Below are 14,058 nucleotides of genomic sequence, written 5' to 3'. Positions count from 1 at the left end.
AAGTCCCGCTGTGCTCTTCCCATTTCTTGCACAGCTGCTTCCACTACATACAACACACGTCGTATGTTCAACATAATAGGTGAGCGCATCAATATTTATCCAGTAAAACCACAACTGCCATTGATAATCATCGACAGTGCTCTATCAACTGCTCGATGAACGCCTCCCCAAGCTGCCGTCATCCCTCATGGCCTTGTGAAGCAACTAACGATCTTGCTGCTGCTGCACGCAAGCCGAATCCCATGGCTCCATCTCCGCTGTAGCCGTACTATTGTGTACCGGCCTCGACATCGACCACCATCCCTTCGAGCAATGTGTACCTGACCAAGCCCAACTTACTTTCCCCTGAACACTCAATGCTGCGTCTCGAATTTGCGTTCGGTCTCTGATATTTTTCAATGATGCTCATTTGTGCACTGTTTAGATTTCGTTTCATTTTCACTGTCGATGTGCAGATTTCTACCGCATGTCAAAGGAGGTTATAGTCAACGGTCGTTAAATTTTTTCTTCAGGTAAAATGCCATTTTTTATTTTCATGTTTCATTTTCAAAAAGTGCTCCAATTAATTTTGTATATGTAATAAAGGAGGCTGGAAAGTTAAAACTCAAAAAAACACAAGTTAAACAAAGTCATTAACAACAAGTGCACTCAACAAATGTTGAACAGACACAATTGGAAAATACATCAGATTATTTATTATCATAGGTGTCCAGGAATAAAATGGTGATGTGAAAATATTTAATTAAATATAGAAACGTTAATGCAACTCGTGTTTACACCACTTAAAAGTTTCGCACAGCTGGAATCAAGGGGCCATTTTCTCTACTGCCATCTCTTGTAATGCCACCTCACAGTCCAACGGGTTTGTATTTTACTGGTAGGAACCCCCTGGTTCCACCAGCCCACAGGGGATTATTGAGTCTGTCCGTCGTGCATCCAAAAATGGGAGGGGTGGGGCTGGGTGGAGAGGGGAGGGTGGGGAGGTGCTGGGTGGGGATGGTGGGGCTGGGTGGGGAGGGTGGGGCTGGGTGGGGGGTGGGAAGGGTGGGGCTGGGTGGGGAGGGGCTGGTCACCCCGTGGTTCCCTTACAAAACTCAAAGTTTAACCTACTCACACTGGCTTGTGCCCGCCCTCAGTCGAGCATATTTGTGGAATACACCACGCCGCCGTTGACCTTGGCCATTGACCGAGCAACCCAACGTTCCTACCAGCTCCCTCTGCAGGAATGTGCTATTTACAGGCATGTACCACTGTGCCCAATGCAAACAAATATATGATGAATGACTGTTTCAGGACATTGGTGCTCTATATATTTAACAAAACCTTCTTATTACGGAGCTATGCATTGTGTCAGCCACCCTGCACAAGACTTACCTTTGTCCAACGCAATGTTCTTGTCATTTTGAGACTTTAAATTTAAATCACTCAAAGTCACTGCAAGTATCTTTAAAAGATGACACCAGGGTTTAAGCATTAATGTGAAATATTAATGTGTATATGTTTATACTATAATATTCAAGAAATATAATTAAATAAAAACAAAATACATTTTATACATTTACCTTAATTTCTTCTTTCAGTAACAAATCAGCATATTCTATGCTTTCCATTTCTGCTTCAGCTGTGAATATCATACGGACAGGACCCACATAAGCCAGTGCCAAACAAGTTCAATCACTAAACGTTACAGCGTCAATGTTAAATGGTCGGCAAATGTTGAGAATGTACCTCTCTTTAATATTTGTTGCACTGTAGCGATCTGGCCCTGCACATTGTCACGCATTTCCCTGGTGCCACGGATTCTTATGGACACAAGCATATTGCAAGGACAGCGGTCAGAAAACCTTAGTAGAAAAATATCCACCATTTAAGACAAAAGTGCATTGCAGAGAGGATGTTGGTGTAATCAGGAAGTTGCTCGTTTGATCTGCTGGCGTGACATCTGTCCACCCAGTAGTCCACTGGACATCTCTGAAATCTACTGGACATTTGTTAAAAAAAGAGCTTCATCGATCATCGGGTTTCTCCAGGATAAATAAAGGTTCTGATTCTGTATACATGCGTACACCACGTTAAGTCGATGTGGCGAGATAAAGTGTGGCTACTCCCACCGCTTCCAAGACGTCTGGTGAGCATGGCAATGTCGGCTAAAACACCATCTAGAGGGGCTTTCTAGAGCTCCATCTAGTAAGGGTCCTTTCTGCGAGCAGTGGTGTGAGCAAGGAATTGCAGGGCTGCATCTTGACCTTTTTTTCACAATGTGTACGAATGTGATTGTGTGAGCACTGAGTTGTGGATTTGATGCCATGCCAAGCGTAATATGAGAGTGCTTGTAAACATTCAGACACAATCTATCACTTTCATGTCAGCTGCAATTTCGCACAACGCATGCTATTCGCCCGTACACAAGTCTGTGGTCATTTGATAGTCACAACAACTAAAATACACCGATTTTTTTTTTACACAACACTTTTTTTATTGGGTTAATACTTTATATAATGGTAGATTGTGACGTATAACCTTAAAACGTGCGCTCCCTTCGTGAACACAATTGTGTTGCACTAACGTAAGTTTAGGAACCTAAACAGAAGACTAAGCGAAAATTCAAGGAAAATAAAGACTTCTTACTTCTCTATTAATTCTTGTTTGATTTTAATCATGTCTTGAAGTTTAACGCTGAGGTTTTCATTTTCAAACTAAAAGGAAACACAACACACACTTCGCTGAGATGACACATACCGTTTCAACATCTGACACACACACTGATAATAATTTCGATTTAAAGCTTTCGTGACTGCAGGGATTCATCTTCTTGGTTCTTTCGGTAAAGTCACGTAGAAGGGAAATAATAAAATAATAAAAATAAAACATAATAAAATAATTCTCACGACGTTTCGGCCACAACGCAAGCAGCCATCCTCAGGTGAAGAACAGGTCTGTTGGAAAGACAGGGTCTGAATGGCCGAAACGTCGTGAGAATTATTTTATTATTTCCCTTCTACGTGACTTTACCGAAAGAACCAAGAAGACTGATAATAATGTTTAGTTTCATATAGCATCGTCAATCATGCAAAAACAGCAATCGCTGAGGAACCACAGACATGAATCTTATTACTGCACAGTTGAATCTGCAAACAGATCAGAAGCACCTTTAAATGATTGTCTTGGCAACGAAGTGTTTCTCTATTTTAGCTAACAATGACGATGAGCAGACAAAATTAGCAAGCAAAATGATGACTATGGGGAATCCACACAAAAACCTAATCGTGATTATAACCAGACGAAATTAACAAGTCTGAACAAATATGCAGACTAAGATAATCTAGTAACGTAATTTGAGTTACCACTGCACCTCCTATTGGCTACGTAGGGTGCGAAAGAAGTTCAACATACATACAGTGCACTGAGGAAAACCAAACCTGATAATTGGCTACATGTGTACATAAAACGATTAAGTTCACCGATTGACTGACAATAATAATATCTGGGTGGGAGAAATTACGAGCACCTCACACCAGCATGTAATATGAGTGTTTCACTGCTTTAGTAAATCAACAAGACTAAGAGATGACCGCATACAATACACAAATACTCAATTGAAACTCTACAAGTTGTTGTCAACGAGATTTAAGGCTGTAACTAAAATGAACATCGTGAATCAATACTTAACGACATTCATACTGGTAGGAACCTCCTGGTTACACCAACCCACAGGGGATTAGTCTGTCCGTCCGTCGTGCATCCAAAAATGGGAGGGGTGGGGCTAGGTGGAGAGGGTAGGGTGGGGAGGGGAGGGTGGGGAGGGTGGGGAGGGGCTAGGTGGGGAGGGTGGGGCTGGGTGGGGAGGGGCTGGTCACCCCGTGGTGCCCTTATAAAACTCAACGTTTAACCTACTCACGCCGGCTTGTGCCCGCCCTCACAGTCGGCCATATTTGCGGAATACACCACGCCGCCGTTGACCCTGGCCATTGACCGAGCAACCCAACGTTCCTACCAGCTCCCTCCGCAGGAATGTGTTTATGGCGGTTGGGATTTAGAATTTAATATCTCAACAATTAAAGGTTTCTGAAAATTCTCGCCGGATGAAAATACCGCGGGTGGAGAGGCATCATCCTGCTGAGATCGTTTCTTACCCATAATCGTTTAGCGCCGGTGTTTCTCAATTTTTTTTGGCCCACAAACCACTCAGCCAATGCAAACATTTCCATGGACCAACCCAGTCCCCCCACCCCTAGTGACAAAATGCATTCATATTCTTGGTTCTTTCGGTAAAGTCACGTAGAAGAGAAATAATAAAACAATAGAAATATAAAACAATAACAATTCTCACGACGTTTCGACTGCAACACAAGCAATCATCATCAGGTGTGAAATCCACAGCAAGAAATTTTTCTTGCAGTCACGAAAGCTTTAAATAAAAATAATGCATTCACTTATCTCTAAGCAACAGTAATACAAAATGACTCATTACACAGAATGCAAACACGCAGCTATAAAGTTTTTCTAGGGGGCGCAATTAGACCTGAGGTTAAAGTAGTTTACCTCAATAATTTTTTTAATAAAATATCATGACTTTCACCATTGGAACATCATTTGCCAGTAACAAAAATATGATAATTGTTTTTTTACCCTTTTATCCAGATGACGCCAAAAGGCATACACATCTGGTCCAACACCATGTGAGACTAGGCTCTAAAGAAAGCTGTCTCGGGTGTGGACCAATCAATTTGAAGGACAGTGCATACATTCTCAGAGTTATGTTTTTTTTATTTGCATTCCGACTGCAGGTATTGTGGTCAATGCAAACATGACTCCTTGCAAAAAAGGTGTCAGTTTTGTTGCCAGATAAAAGGGTAAAAAACCAATTATCATCATAACTTTCATTTAAAAGAATAATAAACATTGTAATCACTGTCCGGATCAGCCTGCATTTCAATCACAGCCCCGCGGACCATCTGGAGGAGCGTGGTGGAGCACCGGTGATACCGGGGGGGGAAGGGGGGTACCACACTCTGACAACCACTGCTTTAGATGAATGACCACTGCTGCTGCTGCTTACCTGTATTTCTAGAATTGTATTCCGCAGGGCGTCGATTGTCTCCTGGGCCTCTCTCAAAGCCTTATCCTTTTCGTTGAACACACACTCAACTCTAACTTTCCATATGATCACCTTGTCAATTTCCAAGCACAGAGACCTGTAGATTTGTGACACGCTTTTATGCTATGAAGAAAAAAAAACACGACACATGATATGAGGAGCGTGTATCCGTAGTATCACGAATAAATCAGATTTTTTTTTTGCTGCAGATGACTGATTACACTGGTAAAAAAAAAATTCTGGCCTGGACTTTTGCAGCTGTTTTAGACTCATTTCAGGGTGCTGATTCCAAATCTGATCTCAGATTTACTCTATCACATCTCATTTTATGCTATCGGCATACCCCATTTTCATTGATTTTATCCGAAATTAACTCCGTCACTTATGATTGCAACTTGTTGCGAGTCAGTGACTGCTTTAGTGTTAAAATATGGTGCTGTATTTTTAGGATAGTGTGTTTATAATCTAATTTTATTTAGATATCCACATTTATTTAATATTTTTCTTATGCAGTTTTTATTGAAAATGCAATATTTGATATCTCAAAAACCTGATGTGATAGACAAAAACTGATGCCAGATTTGGAATCAACACCCCAAAACTACCTTAAAACCGTTGGAATACCTTATGCCAGAAAAAGTGTGTTGACCAGTGTTATTATTCATAATAAAGGGTTCTGGGTTAGCTCGCGTAAGTATGTGTTATTACCCTCCACCACTGGGCCCATCCAGTAAGGCTTGTCACGTAAACAAAATGCGTCAATTAATTACGACTTCAGCCCACCGGTGTGTTGGAGAGTAAATCCACAACATTTACACATTTATACTTACGCGATCTAACCCAAAAACAATTATTATGATTAATATTGGTCGCAAAAGCCTACGTGTTAAACTGATTATTTCTCCATTTCAACCGAATAATCGATCAAGTCATAGAAAACACAAATACAAGTTTGATTAACTTTCCTTAAAAAGTCAAGTGCTGTGAACAAAAAAAGGTCAAGGTGCAGATCTGCAATTACTTGCTCATATCACTGCTGGCAGAAGGGCCTCCACTAGAGGGAGCTCGATAAACCCTCAGTAGAGGCTTACTCTTCCACGCTGCGCCAGACGTCTTGGAAGAGATGACAGTACCCACACTTTACCCCACCACATACGGCCTGCCATTTAACTGTGGTGTACCAATATATACTGGAGAGTGGACAGAGGGGGGACATTTTCGACATGTGCCTATTAAACCTGCCACGCCTGGAGATGACGACTTGTGGATTGCAAGTCCAGCGTGCTAACCATTACACCATGGCAGCAACCCCAAGCTTCATGGAACTAAAGACATTTGTTTTTTCTTAGCATGACTGTATTATTAATCTGAAATAACGATGCACATTTTTGGGCATGTTTAAATGTGTTGAGTGTGTCGTCTTGCCTCTTGCCCATCAAACAGCAGCGTGCTCTTCTGAGGTTGATGCTGTTCAGTGTTTTTTGCTGGAGCTACGAACAAAATTGAGCACAATTAAGTAAAGTACATCGTTCATAATAACACTGCACGAGATGTACATTGTACACGTTTACACATATTGTCTTTTAGAACTTTCAAACTGAGGTTTAGTGCTCAGCTCCGCCGGAGTGTCTGTCTGTAATGAGAGGATATGATGAATATCATAAATATGAATACATCTTCAGTCAAATGGTGTTTTGATATAAGGGACTTGCCCTGTAGTAAATCGGCGAACTGATCAAAAGTTTATTTCAGTACTTGGCGAACCAAAGGGCAGCGTAAAGAGAACCCATAAACTAAACGAATCGAAACTTTTTATTGTACCACGTAAGAGCCCACTCAGCTATGTAGCTCTTTTTCAGAAACGACCAGGCCACATGGTTTATCACGTGTAAAGTTATATCAGCCAAATTACTCTTCAACACGTTTCTAAATGTGGAGGTAAAAACCGCAGGACACGGAGCAAAATCCACACTACCGTGGCGAGAACATGCAAACTTTCAAACATACAGGCGTCAGGGTCGGGATCGAACCCATGCCCTTCTGCATACCAGGCGAGGTAGTTAACATCTCGCCACCGCGGCCTGTTTGCCCGACCGGCCGAGGCAAGCACACCTTGGCTGAGCCGCTTTTCGAGCGTTCCTGGGGCAAGTGCTACCATCATTATTGTCAATAACGAAACCAAGCACCGTACCGTACTTCTGACGTCAAACGCCGGTTGAAAAGCACTGCAGAATTTGTGCTCAGGATGTGGACATCAAAGGAGTGGGATCTCTTTAAGAAAAAATAGTAGCGCAATTGGTTTACAGATCAGACCAGACAATACAGGGCTATGAGCTACAGATGAAACGAATACCTTGACCTTGCCAGTGTCCCTTGACCACGACCCAGTTGACTGACCTTGCAATAGTGTCCTCTGAGCTTGACCTTGCTGAACTTGCCCAGTTTTACCCCTGCCCTGTCCGGGTTTATCCCTTCCACGACTCATTTGACCTTTTCCTCGTTGACCCCAAGCGTGACCCGATGGCTCCTGGACTTTGCCCTGTGGACCGTAAAATCGTCTTGGCTGACTCAGGGCCTTATTAGGTTGACCTCGGCCTTGCCCTAGCAGACCATGGGCGTGACCTGGCAGTCTCTGACCCTGCTCGGGTTGACGTTGACCCTGTTTTGGCTGAGTCTGACCTCGGTCCAATTGTGTTTTTTTTGTTCTGTCGTGATATTGTCCCTGCCCTGGCTGAATATAACCTTTAATTGCCTCTCTGTGGCCTTCTCTCAGCTTACCCTGCCCGGTTTGACCCCAACCTTGCTCTGGCTGTCTACGGCCTCGGCTCAACTGCCCATGGCCTTGCCTGAGTTGGCTACGACCTTTTCCTGGCTGACTCTGGCCACGGGTTGATGGCCTTTGGCCCTGCAAAGATTGGCGGTGGCCTTGTTCTGGCATCCCCTTATTATCAGAGCCAATGCCTAAGATGCTTTGTATATCGAAGGCTTGGAGTGGGGAAAAATTGCTGGCTAAATTTATGCTGAAGAATTCATTATCGTTCCCCTCCATTCCTGTATGACACACAAAGACCGTACGTGCACACACACACACAAAATGTGGAATTTATTAAGACAGTACTACTGCATAGCAATCCAGAGTTCACGAGCGTGATCTGTTGGCAAGTTTAAAAAATACGCTGCCAAGCTTAGCAGTGTTCATTAGGACGCTGTCTTTCCGACAGCCCTGTTCTTCACCTGAGGACGGCTGCTTGCGTTGTGGCCGAAACGTCGTGAGAATTTTATCTTATGTTTTATTTTCAGTATTTTATTATTTCCCTTCTACGTGACTTTACCGAAAGAACCAAGAACAAGTTTCATTGGGTATGATTTTTTTTTATTCACAACCGCCTTCCATGTACACAGGAGCGTACATGGAAGTGGGGGCACTAGGGTTGTTGCTGCATTTTTTTTATTTTCAAAATACGAATACGATACGTTTATCACATCTCATCGAAGCCCACGGGAACAGAATTTCACATATTTGCCAGTTACACCACAAAATAACAAAGATTTCGATTTAAAGCTTTCGTGACTGCAGGGATTCATATTCTTGGTTCTTTCGGTAAAGTCACGTAGAAGGGAAATAATCAAATAATATAAATAAAACAAAAAATAACATTTTCACGACGTTTCGGCCACAACGCAAGCAGCCATCCTCAGGTCTCTTTCCGACAGCTGTTTCTTCACCTGAGGACGGCTGCTTGCGTTGTGGCCGAAACGTCGTGAGAATTTTATTGTTTTATTTCTATTACTTTATTATTTCCCTTCTACGTGACTTTACCGACAGCTGTTTTTTCACCTGAGGACGGCTGCGTGTGTTGTGGCCGTAACGCCGTGAGAATGTTATTTTTATTATTTTATTATTTCCCTTCCACGTGACTTTACCGACAGCTCTGTTTCTTCACCTGGGGACGGCTGCTTGCGTTGTGGCCGAAACGTCGTGAGAAATTGTTTTTTAATTTTTTCCCTTCTACGTGACTTTACCGAAAGAACCAAACATAATAACAAAGATCCCCCGTGTAGCCTTAACAGACTGTAGGGGCAAGTGCTGTTAGCGAGCACCTATGAAGGCCAGCACAGCACACGTGGGGGCGGAGGGCCAACACCACGCCCGGCCACCTTTGTCTCCCCAGTGGCCATATTTACACACCGCACCAGGTACTCATTTGAGGCTGAGTCGACCTGGGGGAGGGTGGCCGTGAAAACCGCGACGCAACACAACTTATAATTAAACTACGAAATTAAGTATTACCACAGCCGAAACCAGTTAATTACTACAGGAAAAAAAAAGTTTGTAAATCAGTCGTGTAACTGGTGTCATCGCCTAGAGTATTTATATTTTGAAGAGCTATAATTATGATTTTAAGCCGTGGTAAAATATAAAAATACATAAAAGAGTGGTCATCGTAAGGTGACTTCTGCGATTGTGGCCTGAAGAAGGGTCATTGCCCGAAACGTCGCCTTGTGTTATTTCCCTTTCAAGGCAGCAATTGCCACTGCCACGTGTATTAGTCAATTACATTAAGTGCATTTGCAGGGTAACGTTAATAATTACATAAAGTATAATACGTGGGCATTTAATTAAACAAATATTTTTTTATAACGAAATCTTCGCTTTCGTAAAGTAAATATTTACTTTTTTTTGCCCTAAAAATGTCAATTACTTGATACGGCACATTCATTTTCAACACGATAGAATGTACCTTTACTTTTACGAACAATTAAAAGTACTTACAATAATAATTAACCTCAATAACTTTTTACGTATTGGCATTGTACCGTTAAGCCACGTTACTTAGGGGGTAAACGTTTAACGTGCTACATGTAAAGTTTGCACACAATTACCCTATTCTTTATAATTCATATAATTGTATTTTTTATGATAAATGAAAAAGAAAACATTGATCATTACCTGAGGTAAATGAAAATAAACTCAACGCGCGGGAAAAATAAAAGGAAACCGTTACACTCGCGCGCCACGAATCGATTCTTTAAATCGAGCATAGGAATCGAAAGCTGTAGATTCCTATAGAATCGCCCTATTCCTGTTTAATCGATACCACAAACGCTCACCGCATATCGATTTTCGCCAGTCCTGTACCAATATGCTATAAAGTATCGATTTTCGTACTCTTAGGTTTTTTCGTTAAAGTCACGTAGGTAAAAAAATAATAATAGTATTATTTATTTTATTTAAAATATATATTATTTATTTTATTATTATTATTTTACCTACGTGACTTTACCGAAAAAACCTAAAAGTATGAATCCTTGCAGTCACAAAAGCTTTAAATCTAGAATTATCGATTTTCGGTTTGGCTAATTGTGTGTGCTTGTGCGCCAATGCAAACGCAGCGCCACCAAATCAAGTTTAGTTGTAGCAAGGCCGTAGCCATGGAGTCAACATTGGGGGTCACCAAATCTTCCAGGGTGTCTGGGGGTACCAACCCAGAAAAATAAATCAAAATTTGAAAACTAATTTCCTGCCTAAAATATTTAAAAATTCACTAACACATGGGATGGACTTTTTATTTATTTTTTACAATGTCTAATAGTGTATTGGAATACATTGCTCTGTTTTTACTTTTTTACCATTTCTTGTTTCATTGTATGTAATGGCAGAGATTAGGGATTAATAAAGTATAAGCATAACCACAATCATATAAACATAAATCGATGCATTGATTTAAATGAAGACAAGTCCAGATATTGTGGCCAAGGTTGAGCAAATTTTTTTATTTACAGAACATAGCAATGTTTTTAATAGCAATATTTGAATATTGGGGGATGTGTGGATGCCCCCCCCCCCAATATATGATAATTACGGCCTTGAGTTGTAGTGTAGTAGGCACCATATAAACCTGATAGGCTCAGTGATGACCTCACCGTCTTGACAATTCTGCTAAATCGCCTGAAGCTGATTGTCGTTGTTGTAATCACCAGCGAAACGCCACAGTACTCGGAATTTTAAATGTTTGGAGTGGGTTTTACTCTCCAACGCACAATCGGTGTGCTGAACTAGTAACGAGTTGACACTTTATGTTTACGTGACAAACCTTACTAATTGGCTGTGTCGGATGGTGGCGGGTTTAACGACACATTAACTCAATCTAACCTAAAAAGCGTCATCATAGACCGGGAAATTTCGAAGTTCGGATTTTTTTTCAAACAAATTTACAGATTAGTTTTTTTCTCTCTTTCAGATTTTAGAATTGTACGTGATGCGTCAATTGTACGTATCTTTGCACTGAAAGAAAATTAACCCGTAAAAACAAAGTTTTTCACTATAAATCCTTTATATGCGTGGCATCGGTTTTATTTTATTATTCATTTCTGTTTTTCTTGAGTAAGAGTTTAATTTTTATCAAATTGGTATTTTAAATTAAATATGAAATTACTTTTTTCCTAAAAAGTGGAAAATTTTGGAAAAAAAATTTCACGAAAATAAATTGTCACGCACAACGAGTCTGTGTGCAAAATGTCAGCTCGATTGGATCACGGGAAGTGGGTTAAAAAACGACCGAAAGATTTGCACGGTCGTAAGCGCGCAAGCAAGCAAGTGAACTTAATATAAAGGATTTAAAAAGTAACGTCATCTGTTGCCGTGTGACACACGACGATTGGTAGTCAATTAATTGGTTTAATTGACGGATCCCCAAAGCCCTACCGCTGCTTTAAATAAGTATATTCTGGTCTCAGAAGCGGAAAATAAAATAAAAATTCCATCGAATTGATTTGTATAAACTGGATTTCCTTTCAATAAACAACACTTATTTAAGGAGAAAATCACACTGGAAGCACCCAGTGTGTGTACATCCGTGTTGACACACCCTTCAAACCTGAGCCAACCAAATTGAGCTTGTACATGAAGAGTCTTTTTACCGGAATCTTTATTTATCCTGAGAAAAAAGATATGTACGCATCTTTAGCCAGCAAGATTGAGCAGCGGGTCTCTCAGAGACGCTCACAGATGCCGCCAGCGTCAACGCACTCGAACTTTTGAGACGCACTCTCTCCGACCACAATACCTCGAGACTGTTACAGCTCACGAACATTTGACACAAACTGGTGGTGGCCGCCATCAAATTGGGCCACGGTGGCTAGATGTTAACGTCCTCGCCTGGTCTGCAGGAGGTCGTGGGTTCGATCCAGACCCGACGCCTGCTGTATATTTGGAGTTTGCGTGTCTCTCTCTCATCATCATCACAGTGGCTAGGAGATGTTAACGCCCTCGCCTGGTCTGCAGGTCGTGGGTTCGATCCAGACCGGACGCCTGCTGTATATTTGGAGTTTGCGCGTCTCTCTCATCATCATCACAGTGGCTAGGAGATGTTAACGCCCTCGCCTGGTCTGCAGTAGGTCGTGTGTTCGATCCAGACCCGACGCCTGCTGTATATTTGGAATTTACGTGTCTCTCTCTCATCATCACAGTGGCTCGGAGATGTTAACGCCCTCGCCTGGTCTGCAGTAGGTCGTGGGTTCGATCCAGACCCAACGCCTGCTGCTGTATATTTGGAGTTTGTGTGTCTTTCTCCATGCGCTTGCATGTGGATTTTTATCCGGGTCCTCTGGGTTTTTTTCCCTCCACATTTACAAATCGACATCACGCGTTCAGAGTATTTCGCTGCCACAAATTTCCACAAGATAAGCCACTTCGTTGAGCTATCATTTGTGACCAGGTTGCTTCTAAAAAAAAAGCTATTTGGCTCAGTGAGCCTTACCTGGTAAAATAAAACTTTTAGTTTAATTGTGTATATCTATGAGTTATATACACGGTGTAAAAGTTATATATTTACACTACATGTCGTTGTATTTTCTACGTGCGTGTAACTTGACAATGCAGACACGCAAAGCGAGAAATTCCATCTCAAGGTCCGTTTCGTTTTTTTACAGGCGAAATATCCGAACAAATAAAGAAAACCCTCAAATCGTTTCCCGTAAATCACTTCCCTGTGCTTACACGCGAACTACCCTTGTGCACCACTAACATTGCGTTACAATACTCTTAGGTATTTTTCGATAAAGTCACTTAGGTAAAAAATAATAATAGAAATAAAATAATAATAAATGAAAATAACTAAATGAAATCACGACATTTCGGAGGCAACACAAGTCTCCGTCTTCAGGTGGGACCGTCACAGCCAAATTTACCGTATCTTGAAACGTCGTGATTTAATTTAGTTATTTTCACAGCCAAATTTACTGTATCTTGATACAGTAAACTTGGCTGTGACGGTCCCACCTGAAGATGGAGACTTGTGTTGCCTCCGAAACGTCGTGATTTAATTGAGTTATTTTCATTTATTCTTATTTTATTTCTATTATTATTATATTATTATTATTTTACCTACGTGACTTTACCGAAAAAACCTAAAAGTGTGAATCCTTGCAGTCACGAAAGCTTCAAATCTAGAATTGCGTTACAAGTATCAGAATTTTCATCTCATCTTCCACCGGAGGAATCCGATGAGCCAAAAAGCGATTTTTTTTCAGATATCCAGTATCCACACGGTGGCCTGAGTGCAGTAGCGAACGTTCCAAGAAGTACAATAGAATATTTATACTGGTAGGAACCTCCTGGTTACACCAGCCCACAGGGGATTATTGTGTCCGTCCGTCCGTCGTGCATCCAAAAATGGGAGGGGTGGGGCTGGGTGGAGAGGGGAGGGTGGGGAGGGGCTGGGTGGGGAATGGCTGGGTGGGGAGGGGAGGGTGGGGAGGGGCTGGGTGGGGAGGGGCTGGTCACCCCGTGGTGCCCTTATAAAACTCAACGTTTAACCTACTCACACCGGCTTGTGCCCACTCTCACAGTCGGCCATATTTGCGGAATACACCACGCTGCCGTTGACCCTGGCCATTGACCGAGCAACCCAACGTTCCTACCAGCTCCCTCCGTAGGAATGTGTTACCCTCCGAACCCT

General features: G+C 41.9%; 1 long non-coding RNA gene across 1 annotated transcript; it reads right to left on the bottom strand.

Annotated features, from left to right (window-relative positions):
* Positions 1–10,853: 10,853 nt before the first annotated feature.
* On the bottom strand, positions 10,854–13,804 carry LOC144737034 (uncharacterized). Its single transcript, XR_013588856.1, has 2 exons — positions 12,373–13,804; positions 10,854–12,257 (listed from the first exon to the last, which is right to left on the bottom strand). It is a non-coding gene; the product is annotated as an uncharacterized LOC144737034 (long non-coding RNA).
* Between the last annotated feature and the right edge of the window lie 254 nt (positions 13,805–14,058).

Source organism: Lampetra planeri, chromosome 64, assembly GCF_965212315.1.
Source record: "Lampetra planeri chromosome 64, kcLamPlan1.2.h2, whole genome shotgun sequence".
Classification (NCBI taxonomy): Eukaryota; Metazoa; Chordata; class Hyperoartia; order Petromyzontiformes; family Petromyzontidae; genus Lampetra; species Lampetra planeri.
Note: the sequence above shows the minus strand (reverse complement) of the source record. Positions and strands in the feature narration are given on the sequence as shown.